Genomic DNA, 20,303 nt, shown 5'->3' with positions numbered 1-20,303 from the left:
AGATTATGAAACTGAACAGCAGAAACCTGGCTTCTGGAAGAAAGCAGGGTGTGAAGAAGAGCATTGATGCAAATCTTCCATATGGCCCTCATATGTTCTGTCTTGAGAGAAAAGACCATGGTGTGGACTACTCCCATAACTGGAGAGTTGGAACTTTGAGACATACCTCTCAACCTCCAAGGATGTCATCCCTATGAAATAAATCATTTCTGGTTAATAAAAACAGAAATGACAGGGTGCATCTGAGTTGGTGAACATGTGGAGGTATTGAGTGATGCCCCAGACAGTCATTGAAGCTGTGTCCTTTTCCCATCTTGCCCTATACAACTCTTCTATATATATGCCCATATGTATCCTTTAATATCCTTTGAAATAATCATTAATTTAGTGAGCAAATGGGTTTCCTAGGTCTTGTGACTCACTCTAGCAAATTAATCCAGTCCACAAGTCAGTCATGAGAACCTCCAACCTGGTTTGAAGCAAAGGTGACAACATGAGCTACTGGTTGGCTTCAAAAGCAGAGGGAAGGCTTTTAGCTGTGGAATCTGATGTTATTGCTGAGTAAATTGTGTCACAATTAGGTAGAATTGTAGGGGACTCACCTGGTGTTGGGGAGCTTTGCTTATGCACACATCCACCCCAAAACTGGTGACCAGACTCAACGAGGTCTAATAAAATAAACTTGAGAGTAAGTTATTTCTCAGTTCATTGAATCATGATGTATTTGGCTTGGAATATGAAGACTTCCCCAGTTTATTCACCAAAGCCAATGTCAGAGTATCATGAAACACAAAAGCATCCCTTAGATGAATATGTGATAGAGGGAGAAAGGATTACCAACAGAAATATTGACACCAATGCTGACATGAAAATTGCTCTTCTCTAACCCCACTTTCCTTTCCTTCTACACTGTGGACACTGTTCATGTCTCCACTCCCATTATGAATGGCCTGGCAAGACCAAATCTGAGTGCATCTTAGATTTGTGTCCTTCTAGATTATGAAACTGGACAGCAGAAACCTGGCTTCCAGAGGAAAGCAGGGTGTGAAGAAGAGCATTGATGCAAATCTTCCATATGGCCCTCATATGTTGTGTCTTGAGAGAAAAGACCATGATGTGGAATATTTCTATAACTGGATCCTGCCCACCAATATGTACCATTTATTTCATATTCCCTGGGGTACAGGGGAGACTCCCAGGATGGCAAGCTCTGGGCTAAGGTAATCAGTCCTCAACCTTTGACTAGTGTCTGGAATTTCCCTTAGCTTCCTTTGCTCTCAGGGGTGTGGAAGGAAGGGAAAGGAGAAAAAGAGGACTGAGTATATCATTTTCTAAGTTCACTCTTTCTCTACCATCTCTCATCTTCTACATTCAAAATAAATGATTATTTGCAAGCTTCATAGTTCCAAGCACACAGAAGGCAATTAACTATCATTGGTTGAATGATTAACCTGTCTCTTTCTCTTAAGAAAACCTCTTTAAATAACTTTTAATATATTCTTCCATTGGAAGCTTATTTGTGTCCTTCTAGATTATGGAACATAGCTAAGAAGTAGTAATTGTATGATTTTTAAGTAGTTATTTTACTAATTTCAAAACAGGAGGGACTATTTCTGAGAGTAGAGAATTGTTGGGATTGGGGACTGACTCCTGAGTGGCCCTAGCCTGGCTGTGTGTCTCCACTCTTCTGACATTGGGCTTGCAGCTTGCAGTTTGCTTTCTGGCAAACTTGAAGGACACCCTTCTAGCAAGCAGAGGGGCTCACCCATCCTTGGTGCACTGAGTACCCCACAATCAATCTCCACCACCGTACCTCCCCCCCACCCCCGCAGTTACTCCTACTCTCAGTTCCTAGTTTTGTCTGTCCAAAAAGCAAACATATTAAACCCTGATGACTCATGAGACATTAACAACCTTGTTTAATGGAGCAAGTGACAGTTTCTCATTACTCTAGATTGATCCTAAACATGTTTAGAAATTCGTATTAAATTTCTGCCACTTGACAACCTATGAGGGAGGGGGCGGAGCAACATGGCGGCGAGGAGACGCTGCGAGTAAGATCTCCCATTAAAAAAAGTTAATAGGGAGGAAAAGCGGCAGGTCCCAGTGAGAACTGGGACACGGAAGATAAACGGACGACTCCAGCAAACTGCCCGAAGAAGAAAGTTGCCATAAAAGAGGACTAGAAGGGAGGGAAGCGCAGAACCCTGCTCCCCTCCCCCGCCCACAGAGGCTGCACTCTCCGACCGGCAGAGAGGAGGGAAACAACAAACCAAAACGGCCAACAAGAAAAACGGACGCAGCAAGTGGGACTGTGAGTGGAAAGGAACTATTTCAGCCACCACACCCCGTGAATGGGAGCTGAGGCGAACCCTGCAGGATCCGCCGCGGAGGTGAGCTCCAGGCGCCATAAGAGAGCCCCGCCCACCAGGAGGAGACCAGCACCAGCACACAGCCCCGGCCGCCCGGTAAGCTTGCGCGCGGAAAGCGGCGCGGATCCGGACCGCATCGCAGCTGCCCAGGTCCCCGCGCCTGCGACCTAGGCTTGCGGGGAGATGGCGGAGGCCCTCCCTGAGTGAGCAGGAACAAGGTGCCCAGGCAGGGGAGCGGGATTCAAAAGGCGCCATTCCCGCGCCACTGATCTGGGCTACAGCGTCCTAGAACTGAGGGCTTTAGAACTGAGACCCGGGCGGAGGCCCTCCCTGAGTGAACAGGAACAAGGCGCCCAGGCAGGGGAGCAGGATTCAAAAGGCGCCATTCCCGCGCCACTGATCTGGGCTACAGCCCGCGTCCTGGAACTGAGGGCTTTGGAACTGAGACCCGGGGCACGAAATTAGGGGCGTGGGTTCCCCACGACGGTGGGGCACAAGGCAGACACAGCACCCCAAAGCCGTTGAGGTGTACCCTACCATCCCCGCTCTGCTCCCTGTCCCACTGGGTGGAAAATCAGCTCCCCAAGGGCTCTAGGAGAGATCTCTGGCGCCACCTAGCGACTTGACCCCAGCACAGGCTACTGAAGGAGCTAGTGGCCAGCTGGGGAGTTAGCCCACACCGGGCCCCTTCCGAACAAGTAGTCTGAGCCCACAGGGAGAGCGAGCACCCACAGCCGGGGCAGACCAGGCGCGCAGAAGAGTGTGCCTGAGACCAGAAGCTCAGGGAGTGTGTCCCACATCACCATTTTAGAACAGGGACATTTCTTCAGTAAAGACTACCTGCAGAAGGCTTCCTCAGGAGCCAGAGGTGAGCGGGGGAAGTTTGCCCACGCCAGACCCCCTCTGGCCTGCAGTCCAAGCCCAGAGGGGAGCAGGAACCCACCGCCGGGCAGACCAGGCGCACAGGGGAGTGTGTCCCCACATCGGCATTTTAGAACAGGGACCTTTCTCCAGTAAAGGCTGCTTGAAACTGACAGATGACTCCTGGAAGAACCAGAGGGGAACAGAGAAGCCCACCCAAGATGCCGGCCAGTCCCAACAACACAGTGTCCCAACGCATACGGCAAATTAGAAAACAGACAGTAGGGAGGAGAAGAACCACACGCAACCTAGCAACTCTCCAGAGAAAAAGCACACCACAAAAAGAAAGCCAGCCCCCAGATTGCAACGACAATAACTTGGAAGAATTTCTGAGCCTTCCAGAAAGAGAATTTAAAATTGCCGTGATTAAAAAACTGACAGAAGTCATAAAGGAAAACAATGATAAGGGAAAAATAATCAACGATCAGAAGAATGCAATTGAGTCCCTAGAGAGGGAAAACAATGGTCAGAAGAAAGAAATTGAGTCCCTAAAGAGGGAAGTAAAAGAAATGCAGGAGATCAAAGAATTAATGGAAGAACTAAAGAATTCTGGGAAAAGCAATGAAAGCAGAATAGATGAAATGGAAGAACGAATAAGTAATCTTGAAGACACAGAAATAAAAAGAACCAAAACAGAAAAGGAAAGAGAAGTACGAAGGAAAAAGAACGAAGAAAGACTTCGGGAACTATCTGACTCCATGAGGAAAGGAAATATAAGAGTTATAGGAATACCAGAAGGAGAGGAGAGAGATGTAGGAACAGAGAAAATATTCAAAGAGATAATTGAAGAGAACTTCCCAAATGTGAAGAAGGAGCTGAAAATTGATATACAAGAAGCAAGAAGAACACCAAACGTCCACGACGAAAGAAAAAATACAGCAAGACACATAATAGTAAAGCTCCCAAGAATCCAGGACAAGGAAAAAATAATGAAGCTGGCAAGAGGGAAGAAACAGATAACATTCAAAGGAAAACCAATCAGGCTGACATCAGACTTCTCCGAAGAAACACTACGGGCAAGGAGAGAGTGGAGGGACATAGTCAACAGACTCCAAGAAAACAGATGCCAACCAAGAATACTCTATCCCGCAAAGCTCTCCTTCCTCTTTGAAGAAAGAATATGGACCTTCCCAGACAAACAGAAACTACGGAATTTCATTGCAACTAAACCCCCACTCCAAAAAATACTACAAGGAGTCCTAAAGCCAGAACCTCAGAGGGACGAATAACAATGAAAGAAGGCCAAAAAAAAAAAAAAGTTATTAAAAGAATAAATAAATAAAATCAAAGGAAAGACAAACACAATGGCAAATACAGATGTTAACATATCAATATTAACTCTAAATGTAAATGGACTAAACTCTTCAATGAAAAGACACAGAGTTGCAGCCTGGATTAAGAAACAAAACCCAACCTTTTGCTGTCTCCAGGAAACATATTTAGCTACAAAAGATAAAAATAGGCTTAAAGTTAAAGGATGGAAAACAATCCTACAAGCAAAGGGACCAAAAAAGAAAGCAGGAACAGCTATACTTATATCAGATAAAACAGATTTCAGACTCAAAAAGATAAAAAGAGACCCCAATGGTCACTACATTATGATCAAGGGGACAATACTTCAAGAAGAAATAACACTCATTAACATATACTCACCAAACGAAGGAGCACCAAAATATATCAGACAACTGTTGTCCTCTCTGAAAACAGACATCAGAGAAAACACATACGTAGTGGGAGACTTCAACACACCACTATCAACAATGGATAGATCAACAAGACAAAAAATAAGTAAAGAAACCAAAGCTCTAAATAAAGACCTAGAGCAATTGGGCTTAACAGACATCTATAGAACACTAAACCCCAAAAAAACGGAGTACACATTTTTCTCAAGCGCACACGGATCATTCTCCAGGATCGATCACATACTGGGGCACAAGACAAACATCAACAGATACACCAAGATTGAAATCATATCAACCATCTTTTCTGACCATGAAGGCATCAAACTAGAAATAAACCATAAAAAGAAGGCAAGGAACTTTCCTACCTCATGGAGATTAAAAACCACACTACTGGAAGACCATTGGACTAATGAGGAGATCAAAGAAGAAATTAAAAAATTTTTTGAATTGAACGACAAGGAGGACACCAATATCCTAAATGTATGGGATGCAGCAAAAGCAGTAATAAGAGGAAAATATATAGCAATAGAAGCTCACATCAAGAAACAAGAAAGAACGCAAAGAAACAACCTAATCTCGAAGCTCAAAGATCTAGAAAAAGAACAACAAAAAAACCCCAAAACCAGTAGAAGAAAAGAAATAATAAAAACCAAAGCAGAAATAAATGAAATTGAAACTAAAAAAACAATCCAAAAGATCAATGAAACCAAGAGCTGGTTCTTTGAAAAAATCAATAAAATAGACAAACCCCTAGCCAGGCTCACAAAGGAAAAAAGGGAGAAAGCACAAATAAACAGGATCATCAATGAAAGAGGAGAAATCACAACGGACACAGCAAAAATCAAAAGAATAATCAGTAACTACTATAAACAGTTATATGGAAACAAGTTTAACAATCTAGAGGAGATGGACAAATTCCTACAACTCTACAATCACCCAAAGCTAGATAAAGAAGAAATAGAACACCTAAACAGACCAATTACAATTAGCGAAATTGAAATGGTAATCAAAAACCTCCCCAAAAACAAAAGCCCAGGACCTGATGGATTTACAAATGAATTCTACCAAACATTCAGAGACGAATTAGTGCCTATCCTTCACAAACTCTTCCAAAAAATTGAGAAGGAAGGGACAATACCAAACACGTTTTATGAAGCCAACATTACACTAATACCAAAACCGAACAAGGACAACACAAAAAAGGAAAACTACAGGCCAATCTCCCTAATGAACACTGATGCAAAAATCCTCAATAAAATTTTAGCTATCAGAATCCAACAATGTATCCATAAGATAATTCACCACGACCAAGTTGGATTCATTCCAGGGGCACAAGGATGGTTTAACATCCGAAAATCAATCAACGTTATCCAACACATCAACAAAAAGAAATATAAAAACCATATGATAATATCAATAGATGCTGAGAAAGCTTTCGACAAAGTGCAACACCCATTCATGATAAAAGCCCTTGAAATTCTGGGGATACAAGGAACATACCTCAACATCATAAAGGCCATCTATGACAAGCCAACAGCCAGTATCATTCTCAATGGTGAAAAGCTGAAATCAATTCCATTAAGATCTGGAACAAGACAAGGATGTCCACTCTCACCATTGCTTTTCAATATAATACTGGAAGTCCTAGCCAGGGCAATAAGACAAGAGAAAGACATCCAAGGAATCCAAATAGGAAAAGAAGAAGTCAAACTATCACTATTTGCAGACGATATGATATTATACATAGAGAACCCCAAAAACTCCACAGAAAAGCTAATTCAACTCATCAATCAGTTCAGTAAAGTGGCAGGATACAAAATCAACACGCAAAAGTCAGTAGCCTTCCTATACACAAACAATAAATCTGAAGAAGAAGAAATCAAAAAGACCATCCCTTTTGTTATTGAAACAAAAAAAATCAAATATTTGGGAATAAATCTAACAAAAGAGGTAAAGGACCTATACAAAGAAAACTATAAAACACTGTTAAAAGAAATAGAAGAAGACACAAAGAAATGGAGAGACATCCCCTGCTCATGGATTGGAAGAATAAACATTATTAAAATGGCCATCCTTCCAAAAGCAATATACAGATTCAATGCTATTCCAATCAAAATTTCAATGTCATTCTTCAAAGAAATAGAACAATTATTGATGAAATTCATATGGAATCACAAAAAACCCCGAATAGCCAAAGCTCTCCTGAAAAAAAAAGAAGGGAATGGAGGCATCAGACTCCCAGACTTCAAACTATACTACAAAGCCATAATCATCAAAACCGCATGGTATTGGAACAAGAATAGACATACAGACCAATGGAATCGAATAGAAAATCCAGAAATAAACCCACAGGTTTATGGTCAACTAATCTTTGACAAAGGAGCAAAGACTATGCATTGGAGCAAAGAAAGTTTGTTCAATAAATGGTGCTGGGAAAACTGGGTCGCTACATGCAAAAGAATGAAGCTTGACCACCACCTCACACCATACACAAAAATCAACTCAAAATGGATTAAAGAACTAGACATAAGACCTGAAACCATAAAATATATAGAAGGAAATATAGGCGAAACACTACGTGATTTGCACATCAAAGACATCTTTACAGACACATCACCCAAAGCAGTGATAGTGAAGGCAAAGATAAACAGCTGGGACTATATCAAATTAAAGAGCTTTTGCACAGCAAAAGAGACAATAACAAAAACAAAGAGAAACCCCACCAACTGGGAGAACATTTTTGCACCCAACACTAATGATAAAGGACTGATCACAAAAATCTGCAAAGAGCTGATGAGTCTCAACAACAACAAAGAAAATAATCCAGTCAAAAAATGGGCAGAAGAGCTTAAAAGAAACTTCTCTGAAGAGGAAATGCAAATGGCCAACAGGCATATGAAAAAATGTTCAACATCACTTGTCATCAGGGAAATGCAAATCAAAACTACCATGAGATACCATCTTACACCAGTGAGAATGGCACATATTAAAAAAACTAGCAACAACAAATGTTGGCGAGGGTGTGGAGAAAAAGGAACTCTTCTGCACTGTTGGTGGGAGTGCAAACTGGTCCAACCACTGTGGAAAGCTGTGTGGAGATTTCTGGACCTACTAAACATAGAGCTTCCATATGATCCAGCAATTCCACTCCTAGGTATTTACCCAAAGGACACAGAAACATCAATTCCAAAGAACACCTGCACCCCTATGTTTATAGCAGCACTGTTTACAATAGCTAAGCTTTGGAAACAACCCAAATGCCCAAAAATAGATGACTGGATCAAGAAGATGTGGTACATATATACCATGGAATATTACTCAGCATTCAAAAAAGATAAACACATGCAATTTGCTGCAACATGGATGGCGCTGGAAGGGATCATGCTCAGCGAAATAAGCCAAAAAGAAAAAGAAAAATACCGGATGGTCTCACTCATAGCAGGAATCTAGAAAACTTAAATAAGGAACCAGGAAAATGAATAACTATAAGAAAGTGAAAATCAAAATCAACAAAAAACTATGAACCAGAGACACTTTTAGGGGGGCGGGGGCGGGAGGGGAGGGATTGGGGTCAGAATGGGGGGCTGCAATTGTATGGGGAATATAACAATAAAATTTATAAAAAAAAAAATAAAAAAAATAAATTTCTGCCACTTGACCAAGCTTGTTAAATACATCCACTGGAAAACCAGGATGCAATTACACTCAACAAGGAATTGCTTTGTATCCCCAATATGCCAATCTATCAGAAACAAGATAAATAAATAATATTTCCATTTGTGAGATTTCATTATGGGTCAGGGTCCATGGTGAGCATATTGCCTATATTATTTCATCTACTTGTCATGATGTTTCTGTAGTGACACATTATCCTCCTTTGACTTATTCCACAGATGAATCTGGTATGTGGTATTTTCATTCTCATCTCTAGATACAATTTTTTTCCTCCTTTGATTTCTTCAGTGACTCAATAGTTGTTTAATCTCCACATATTTGGGTGGTTTTTTTTTTTTTCATTTTTTTTCTTGTGGTTGATTTCTTACCTCACCCCATTGTGGTCTAATCACATGCCATTATGTGCCAAGATGTTTGGTATGTTTTCAATTGCTGGTTCTACTTTCTGGAAAAGCTCAGATTCTTCAGTTGGTCTAAATTTTAATACAGCTGCAATCTGTGTCAGTTCCAGGTAAATCAATCTGTATTCAGCCTGTAGAGTGAGGGCAAGAAGACCAGTTACAGACACCTCGGTGTTCTAGGAGAGAACTGAGGAAGACTAAATTAGCATGGGACCAGGGAAAGTGGAAGTTCATGAAGAGTTTCACTGAGGACTAATTTACTGTGGCCACCCTACCTTATAAGAACTAATGAGATAATACATGTAACAAATGTATTTAGTAGATCTGCTTGTTCTGTTCCCCACTCTGTCTCTGGTGAATCCTCTCATCCCCTGCATCTCTGGCCTGGACCCCAACTCTTATATGCATAAATAAATAAATCTTTAAAAAAATAAAAAAAAATTGTGGTAAATAGACACAAATGAATACTACTCAGTGATCAGTAGTAGATAGTGCATTATGCCTTTGTTGCTGAATCTGTTATTGGTATTCGTTATTCAGGCAGAGAATCATGTCTTCATTTTGAGAAAAAGCATTAAAGTAATTTGCTATAAAATGTTTCTGTTCCATTTATTGCATCTACTTAATATTGTACCTACCACAGACTGCAAAATTAACTCATATTCAGAGATACACCAGAGAAATAATTTGCTTTCCTGGAGCAAGATTTATAAAACCAAATTTGTATAGAGCACAGAATGCTCACTTTTGGAACTAACTTCCCCATTCCTGGCTTCAAAATTTATCATAATCCATATCTCCTGTCACCTCCCATCAATTATTTGTCTCCAGTTCTTTATTATACCACGCCATGCCATTTAACCACTACAACACACTCCCTGATTTTTCTCTCTGACTATTTTCCCGAATTCATGTCATTCCCTGAAGCAGGTGACAGAATTAGCCACATCCCCTGTGGAAGTGAAGGGAGCACGCTGCTGTCGTTATTGCTATGGGAAGCTTGACTTACAACAGCCTGGTGTTATTAAGGAAAACAAAAACTGTGGCCTTTGCCTCTGGAACAAAACAAAGAGTTTTTCTTCATGTCTGAATTCTCTGAGCTCTCAGGTCTGTTTTAGTCAATATTTACCTATCAGCCCCAAACATGTTGATGTTGAACTTAGAAGAATTAAATCGATCTATTTTTCGTGTACCTTAATGAATCTTTTGTTACCTATGACTTTTTGTGAGCTTAGTGTTTTTAATTGACAGCTACACTAAAAACCCTTTATATCACAGACAAAGGGACTGGATTCACACTTCTAACTCCTAATTTAGGAGTTCAACAATCGTGTTCCATTAGGCTGTTATAATCTACAGTTGAGTGATTCTAGAAACGTTCTTAGACCTACAGTACTTTGAACACATATAATCAATGCCTCTTATGAGATGATTCTTCTACCTGAAAATAAAAAATGTTTAAAACACATCTAGGCAACCACAAGTGTTATGTAACAAAATAGTCTTACTGTTTTTTTTTCGAAATGTGGCTGGTGATGATGGCTTCTTCTTTCTCTCCTCCTCCTCCTCCTCCTTTTGTTTAATTGAGCTGTCTTTTATTGCAATATATTTGACAATAGCATTTTTTCTCAGTGAATGCATTATATCTTTTAGGCAAGAATACAACTATTTTTTAAAAATGTATGTGGTGACTAATTTTCCTAGGGCTTTATCTTGTTCTCCCTTCATTAGGGGTTTGAATATTTTTTTCCAACTTACAGTTTTTTTCTGCCCACCTATCCTCTGCCTCTAACTATACTCTTATAGGGACAATTTGAGGCTAGAACAAATCAAAACTCACAGTTTCATTCCAGAATCTTCCCCTCTCAATATTCTGGAGGGGCTCCAAGGAACCCCCTTCCATAATTTCCATCAGTCAGCAAAAATAGCAAACGTGCAAAACAGAGTTCCCTGTAAAACTTCAGTAGAAATATTCCAAAAGATAACTCTTTCTCTCTCTTTATATATATACGAAAAAAAACACAGAATTTTGGGGTAGGAGATAATAGACTGAATCAATTATAGCAATGAATTAGCCTTTCCTACTTACAAAAGTGGTCTGCCTTAAAAAAAAAAACCCACAAAAAAAAACTAATTCAAAAGGAAACCTGCACTTTTATGTTTTTTGCATCACTATTTACAATATGCAAAATATGGAAACAACCCGAATGCCCCATAACAGATAAATGGATCAAAAAATTGTTGTAAATTGGGGCCTCCCTGGTGGCACAAGGGGTTGAGCGCCGCACTATGAACGATCCGCAGCCTCTGCAGCCGAGTTCAATCCCCGGCCAGACCAGGAGCAACCCACATGACACAGCAGACCTCTCCTGTACCGCCCACTGCTCCCCTCAGCAGGATATCTTAGTTGATATGCCTGTTCTGTTCCCCACTCTGTCTCTGGTGAATCCTCTCACCCCCCGCATCTCTGGCCTGTACCCCAGCTCTTGTATGCATAAATAAATAAATCTTTAAAAAAATTTTTAAAAATGTGGTAAATAGACACAAAGGAATACTACTCAGTGATCACAAAAGATAAATTCATGTTATATGAAGCAAAATGGATGGAGCTAGGAGGGATCATGCTAAATTAAATAAGTCAGAAGGAAAAAGATAAATATTGGATGGTTTCACTTACATGTGGAATGTAGAGAAACCAAACAAAAGGTTAAGAAAAAGACAAAACTGGCAAGTTGACCATAGATCTGAGCTATACAGCAAGGGAGAGGGAGGGAGAGGGTTCAAAATGGGAAGGAAGAGCAAAAGGGACTATGGTGAGGGATCATGGGCACTATGGTAGTAGTAGAACTACAAGGTCTACACCTGAGGGGGGTAGCCAATTACTGTACAAAAATGAACAATGATATGAGAAAATTAATAAACTTAGTGGGGGGAGTTTTTGTAATTAGGTAATCCCCAGGGGGAGGGGAGGTTCCAGGTTCTGAGAGAAATAGGGAGAAGGATAGAAAGGGAGCAAGAAAACCTGGAGGAGGCATATGGACTAGAGAGACATGTGGAGAAGCCATATTTGCTTCTTGGTCTTAGATTTGTACCAGGGACTTGTGATCATGGAAGGAGACACTTGAAAGAGACAGAGGCATGGGTGAGGGACCTGTGGGAAGACTGACAATAGCAGCTTTATCTTGACTTGTGTTTTGATTTTGTCCTTTTCATCTCAGACTTCCTGGTCCCTTCTGCCCCTTTCCCATGGGTCCCCACCAGAAGATGCTTTAGATTTGTGGCAAGCTTTTGGGCCTCAGTGGTCCTGCTTTGGGCCGATCCTGTTTAGCTGGGCATTTACCCACAAGGGGATGGGTAAATTTGGGGGCTTGATTTGGAAACTATGTCCTTTCTCTTTTTCTTCTCTTCTTTTAATTGTATTGAAGTTCCTTTCCATTGAAAGTCTTATAATTAGAGTATGTTTTGTCTTGATACAGTGTATGACAGAACCCATTTAGAGCAGGGAGATTTGGGGGTCCTGGGCACCTCTACCCTATCTTGTTACTGTTTCAGATAACTTGGGGAATACATATCATTTGCTTAAGGAAAGTCCCACCTTATTGACACTAAAGATGAGAAACCAACCCCATCTAGAACAATGGAATCTGCACAGCTTCTGAAGAGGCGTGACAAGTTGGTCAATCAGCGCTCAGGTAGGAGCTGGCTCTGTCTGGGCCTGCTCCCTCCCTTTGTTGTGATGCAAAGAGAATTAAGAGAGCAATGTTCCTTCAGGTCCACTGGATACATGACCCACAGAGCATTTAATTCCTCAGTTTGGGGTTGCCTTACTGCATTTAGTTTTTCTTTCAAGAACATACTTTTTCATAACTAAACTGACCAACAAATTATTTTTGTTTTATTTTAGTTTTGCCCAGAATAAAAAGATTTTATGTTAAAGGTAATTTTTTTAAAAAGATTTATTTATTTATTTGTACAAGCACTGGGTACAGTCAGAGGTGCGGGGGGTGAGAGAATTCACCAGAGACAGAGTGGTGAACAGAACAGACAGACAGACGGAGGACACTGCTGAGGGGAGCAGTGGGGGGCAGGAGAGGTCTGCGCGCCATGTGGGACCCTCGCCCGGTGGCCTGGTATCTAAGGCGCTGCAGAGGCTGCAGGCAACTTCACAACCCAGCGCTCAACCACTGCGCCACCGGGGAGGCCCTGTTAAAGGTAAATTTAACCCACTTTTCCTAATAAGGCAGAAAATACTTTAAAATAAAAATTTAATGATATTTTTCTTGTTTCTCCTCAGAGGTTTGCTTTTTATTTTTTTTTTAAAGACAGGCCCAACTCTCTTCCAGGATATCTATTATATTGCCTCTGAACAAAGAAGAGACTGGATATATGAAACAAAAGTGAGTCAGAAAGGGGTCTTTCTAAGAAAACAATTTGAAATTATGAATTTACTACCAAAAAACTAGTAAATGAACAACAATGACACAACTTACCTTTGAAAGATGTCTCCTCTGAGGAAAGATTGAGTGTTGCAGACTTAGTCACCTATGCTTTGGGAAAGTCAGTTCCATGCTCTCTTCCCCATTCCTGCTTTCTTCAAAGAAAGTCATGGAGAGCCACACTGAAGGGACTATGTTTCTACTCATCCAAATGGGCTGTGCTTGAAGAGATAAGGTCACCGTTTCAAATAGAAATTCTAGAACCACTTGCTATATCTTATTGAGCCACGTCTATAGTTTCCTACCCATTTAACTGAATAAAGAAAGCAATTTTTTAAAAAAAGAAAGCAATTTAAAAGTAAATTTAACTACACTGCCATTGCCATTCAAAACTTGCCTATTTTCAGATGACTATGATGTTATTCTCCTTCCTGTTAAAGGACTATTTTCCCCAATCACGCCTTCTGCGAAGTCCTAAGCATCTCTCTGGGGGGATACAAGGTGGGGTTAGTTACTGATAAGCTTGCTCCAGAGCACGACAGACTACACGGTACACCCTGCTGGCCATGACTACGGGAGGCGCTGTTCCCACTGTGGTGGCTGAATAGGGTTAGCATGGAAGAATGTGATGCATACTGGGGGCCCCTGGCCTCCACACAGGCCAGATCCCATTTCTGTGGCGTGGAGACATTTGGCAAAGCTGACAGCTGGAACAAGTGCTTCCTAATCCCAGTGCAGTGGCCACAGGTGTTCCAAGCTGTGTAGACTCCTGGGTATCCAGAACATGGAAGGTCTGACCCCAAAGCTGAGTCCAACGAGCCTGCTCTGGGTCTGGCAGGAACAATGGTCACTAGGCTGCACATCAAGCAGGTAATGCCTCTTAGCTGCAAGTTACAAATGGAATGTGTCTGTAACACAGTTAGAAATTGATTTGTTTTTATTGGGCCAGATCCTTGGTCTCTGATCACAGTAATAATTCTCTCAGAGAGCTTCAGAGGATAAGAATCTGGAATCTGGCCTAGGAGTTAGCCTTTGCCAAGTATGAGTGTTGGGTTCCTTTACAGGACGTTGCAGTGGGACTTCTGAAATCGCTCATTCCCACAGTTGGGGAATGGTGTTAACTTGCCCTTAGGTAGCAAGCACAGGACAAACTCAGATCAGCTCTGAGTCCTAGAGGAGTTGGCCCTGTCACTTAGATATGCACAGGGCTAAGCTGGAAACCATGGGTGAGTGTGGTAGGGTGGAATCAGGGAATTGCACCAGCACCTGATCCTCCCGGTTATTAGAACACTTACAGGTCCCTGAATATCTTTGACATCAGCATTTGCTGTCATCTGTGACATGAATTTCCCCATTAATGTCAGAGTATCGGCATAAACATCTGTGCAGCTTTTAATTCAGAATTAAAAGAGAAGTTTAAGCTGTAACTATGGTAAAAATGCTATGAATAACAAAGATTCGAACATCACTCTCAAGAATTTTGCATTTCCCAGTCCCTCATAACTTTATGTTTTTGTCCATCATGCGGAAGTTAAAGACCATTTCTTGAACTGGAGTGACTGGACATGTACCATAACCCTTTCTACACTGAAAGCCCCTTGGGGGGCAGACACCTTAACTTTGTAGAAAATGAGGGACAATGAGAAGAACATATCCTTTGGAATCAAACTGATTTGTGATTAATGCCAGATCTTCTTAGAGGCCTTGTGAGATATAATTAGCTTCTCTAGGCCTCAGTTTACTTATGTATAAACTGGGGGTAACACCCTCTTCATAACATTCTTAGTCCTTTCTTTGCTTTGCATCCCCTTCCTTGACCTCACCCCAGCGACTACTATGTTTTACATGTGTGTGACAGACATTGGAAGTATTTGAAATAAATTCCTTAAAATAAGAGGCTAGCATTTAAAAATAATGGTGAGATGTTTTATTCAAAATCCTGCTAGAAGAGAAAACTAGAGAAACCCAAGGAATTGGCCAAGGCTATAGAACACACCAGAGGCAGGTACAAAGAATCTTAAACAAGCTCATCCCCAAATCTTAAACAAGCTCATCCCTAAATGAATGATTTCATAGCGAGTGATGGCCAGGCAGGAAAAAACAGAGTAGGCAGAGAGCGGGTCTTCTGGGAATCTTGTCAGAGGCTGTGCAATTCCCAGATGCCCCACACATCAGTCTTGATACCTCAGTCAAAGGCATTAGGACAAAGACAAGCTCAACCTGAAAATTACAAGTGATCAGCTAGAGGAACTATGTCCACACTGTGGCCTACAAGCAAAGAGAAGTAGATTAAGATGAGTAAAAAGAGGGCCTCCCCGGTGGCACAAGGGATTAAGTCTCAGCGCTATGAAGCTATCTGCGGCCACTGCAGTGGGAGTTTGATCCCCCAGGCAGGGAGCTAACCCCCATGGCGCAGCAGACCTCTCCTGTCTCATCTGCTGCTTCCCTCAGCAGTGTATTTCAGTAGACCAGCCTGTTCTGCTCTCCACTCTGTCTCTGGTGAATACTCTCACCCCCAACACCTCTGGCTTACACTCCAGGTCTTGTATGCATAGATAAATAAAATCTTTTTAAAAAAAGAGAAAAGAAAAGAATTATCCATTCCATCTCCTTGGATGATCCAGATTTGACTGAAATGTTTCCAGGGAGCCAGAAGACACTTGGGCTGTGGAGAGATGGAATTAAGCAGGAGGCAAACAGCAAACTGCATTTGTCAACAGCTGAAAGGAGGTGACCTAAGTTGTGCCCACGCATACGACCTGTAAGTGACTAGAGCACATCAAGATATTTGGAAACCTCTTCTGAAAATAAAGTAGGAACCTGAGTCAATAACAGAGACCAAGTCTCCCCTTTCTTAGCTCTCTGTGTGCCCACAAAACACTACCACGCAGCAAAACACCACCATAGACGCTCACCATACCTACTGCTTCAGACTTTACCAAGTAATTTCCCAAGAACATTGTGGAAATCCAACTTAGAGATGTTCCTCACCTCTCAGTAATCACTACACTCACACAGAAATGGCCTTAAGGTGCAATTGCTCTTTTTTTCTGAATTTTCCTAAAATTCAAGACTGAATATTTTGTTTCCTAAGAAAAATAGAGTTGTGAAATATATATTTGTAAAAAGGAGAGCTTGCCCCTGTCATGCTTAAAAAATCTATGATTTTATAGTTTTCATATGTTGTAAACTGAAGAGAGGCAAAGCTAAGAATCTTACAGAGAGAAAGCTGGGCAGATGGAGAGGGCTTGGGTCTAATGAAATCCAAGCTGGGGGAAGTCCCCCCTCTGCTGGCCACACATGAATGTGAGAAGCGTTTCCCCCCATGGTTTAGAGCTAGCAAAGGGGTCATTTTGGGAATCTGTTTCTTTTTAACTATGGTTGTATTAAAGAGGCAGACAGAACTGGAACTTAGAGGAAATGAACAAAATCTTTTGGGAAATTGAAGACATATTGGAATGTTCTAGGTTCCAAATGTGTGGGTTGATATCTATAAAGTTGTTTACCCTGGAAAAGTGAAAGCAATATCCCTGTTTCTTATTCATTATTTTAAAAAAGGATTCCATCTTGGTTATAGTCCCCATACATTGTGCAAAAATGAAAAATGATGTAAAAATATATAAAATTAAAACAATAAATAATAATAAAATGATTCCATATAAAGTGTTTTCCGGTTTTGTTATCTATTAATCCATTTAACACGGCAAAGAGATAGGAAGAAATGTAATACATAAGCAGGGATGTGATATCCTGAAGTTGATAAGCTTAGGCAAGTCCTTGGAAACTTCTGGGAGACCTGTGTTTTGTGGGTCCTGAGGGTCCTCCTGCATTCAGGATCTGCCTTGTGTGTGGGATGAATGTCCAAGCAAGTGACAACCCGTACAACACAACCTGTGGGAAGCACAGAAGCTTTAAAAAGGGAACTTGGTTAAATCAATCTTCAGTTGGACTAGAGCACCACCAAGCTGAACAAAAAAACTAGAAATTACCAGAGAGGGATGGGAGGATTCATGATCTAGAAAGTGATGCCCAGGTATAAAAATAAATATTTAGTTTTTCATTCTTTAAAAAAAAATAGCTTAGCACTTACACATACTTTAGTGTGAATTAATGTAAGCAGAGCATAATTGTTTCAAGAAGAGTACAAAAACTTTCGTGATAAAGGAGGAAAATATCTTTTACTTGTGTTCCAAATGTGCTATTATGTCTATTTTTATAACTAAGGAAACTGAGGCTAACATTAATTTACCTAAAGTCACACAGAAATACCCAAACTACAATGTCTCCTATCCCTGCTAAAGGGAGGCATCATTGCTGCTGAAGGCTTAGTTCCTGCTTTTGAGAGTCCAGGTATCTCTTCACAAAGTTAAAACCATCACTTGCTTGCCCTCAGTGTTTCTTTTCATAGCTACCGCTAGGTGGCAGCATTTCTTCAGTAATACATTTGTGGGCAATTAAACCTAGAAGACTCGGACACTAGGGCTAGAGTAAAAATCAAGGAAATAATACAGAATATGTTAAAAAGAGGAAAAGCTCCAAAGTTATGATGGTGTCTCGAATTAAATAAAGGCTTTCAAATTCAATAAATACTTTTCATAATAGCTCCCAGCTTTCTCTGCTACTTAGAAAAATTAATTTATATTAGGTTATTTTAGGGCTTTCCTTGTTTCCACTTGACGGCAATGCTGTAAAGACCCCTTAAATATGGGACCTGTTTTTCTGTTTTGAAAGTCGGTAATTCTGTCCCAAGAATTCAGCGGCCTATGCCCTTATTCATAGTTCCCAGTGGCATTCCATTCTGGAAGCTGTGGATAGGATGCCCTCATTAGTCAGTAGGCAATTGCCTCCCTCTGAACCATCATGGGAGCCAGCGAGGGATCACAGACTCACGCTTTCGTTGTGGTGGGCCTAAGTTTAGTAATGTTCGACTGCTCCACAATTCTCTTGGGCTCTTCCTTCAAAATCTTCTCAAATACCAACCTCTTCCTGTTTGGTCCATCTACATTGTCACCTCCCTGATGTCCATTCCCCGGCCTCCCCACAAGGCCTGACCATGACACTGTGACAAGCAGTTCCCGCTCATTATGTGTCCTGCAGCAACAGCCCAGACAGCCCCTGGGAGTTGGGACCTGGTCTCAGGACTCCTGGTGACTCCTGTTTTTTACCTTTCAGCAGGGCCTGGCACAAAGCCTGAGCTCCATGTGGTTTTTGAAAGGTCAGTGCAGGGGCCAGGAATGAGGAAGGCCACATAGAAAAAGACAAGATGGCCCTGACACCAGTACCACTGATACCATCAAATTGAAACTGAAGCCATAAACAGGAGAAAAACAACTCGGCTCCATGAAAAACAACTTTGTTCCGCCTAAACCTGTTTTCCCCCTGCCAACCCAGTTTTCCTGCCTCACCTCTCCTCACCCTATAAAAGGGACATCTCTCCCCACAACGGGCGCGGCTTCACTGACCCCCACCTTGGGTCCCTGAGGTCCACTCAGGGTGCAATAAATTTTCCCTTTCTTTGAGAAATTTAGCCTGGTTCTCCTTTTCTTTACCACGCCGAACCTTTCAGTTTTGTTGAATGGGTGGGTAATCGTGACCTTGATAGTGATGCTGACAGTGATTTTCCTTAGAAGAGACACTCTTTCAGGACCCCTGCTTGGATGTGGGCCTACCCTCCATCCTGGCGACCTGTGAAGATCTTGACAGTAGTGGTAAGCTGATGTCACGTAGGAGAAGACACAACATGTGAGTGAAGAGCTTCAGCAGGTGATGACTCTTGATACAACCCGGTGTGTATTTACAGCAGTGGTGAGGGAAGCACTGACTCATTGTCTATCCAGACTGGCACCTCCAGGAGCCACAGTCAGCTAGAATGCAATGTCAAGCCTGGTGTGGATTTTTTTTTTCTCTTGAGTTCACGTACACTTCCGGATACTCTTGCTTTGATCTTTTCAACAGTAATTCTTTAGCTGAACATTATTGGAAGGAAACAATGTAGAGGATTTCGAAAGGCTACTCAGGAAGTGAAGGAAAGGTTTGAGGCTGGGATCCAGGAGGTGTGAGTGGGGAATCCTGAAAAGATGGCTTCTGTGTACAACTTTAGTACTTTGTTGGAGAAAGAAAGAATGGGACCTCCCCAGGTGGCGCAGCGGTTGAGCGCTGGGCTGCGAAGCTGCCCGCAACCTCTGCAGCGCGGTTCGATCCCCGGCCACCGGGCAAGGGTCCCGCATGACGCAGCAGACCTCTCCCATCTCGCCTACTGCTCCCCTCAGCAGTGTATTTCGTCAGTCTGCCTGCTCTGTTCCCTGCTCTGGCTCTGGTGAATTCTCTCACCCTACCGCGCTTCTGACTGTACCCAGTGCTTGGATAAATAAATAAATAAATCTTTAAAGAAAGGAAGAATGGATGGATGGATAGATGGATGGATGGATGGATGGACGAATGAATGGAGTTTTCCTCAGAGAAAAGAAAGTAATCTTCATGACTCATTTTAACCTCTTTCTCCCCCCCTGTGGCGGAAATTCAGGATGCTCTATTTCTTTCATGTACCATGTTACTGTTCAGATTGTATCATCGTGTTGAGTGAGGCAATGACATCTTGGCACTCACATCATACACACTTGGTGTTTACAGACAGTTATCATATCATTAGTCACTGCCTAGTTAGCTCTGCTTTCATATCTCCACAGAAATGAAGCCTTCCCTCTCCCTCAGTCATGTCCGACCTGACTCTCTGATCGTCTTCCAGTGTTTCTATCTCTTTTGGGCCCCAGAGCAACTCGCAGACAATTAATTGTCTCAGGTAAAATACCACAGCTA

This window comes from Talpa europaea (assembly GCF_964194135.1).
Source record: "Talpa europaea genome assembly, chromosome: 5".
Taxonomy (NCBI): domain Eukaryota; kingdom Metazoa; phylum Chordata; class Mammalia; order Eulipotyphla; family Talpidae; genus Talpa; species Talpa europaea.
Note: the sequence above shows the minus strand (reverse complement) of the source record.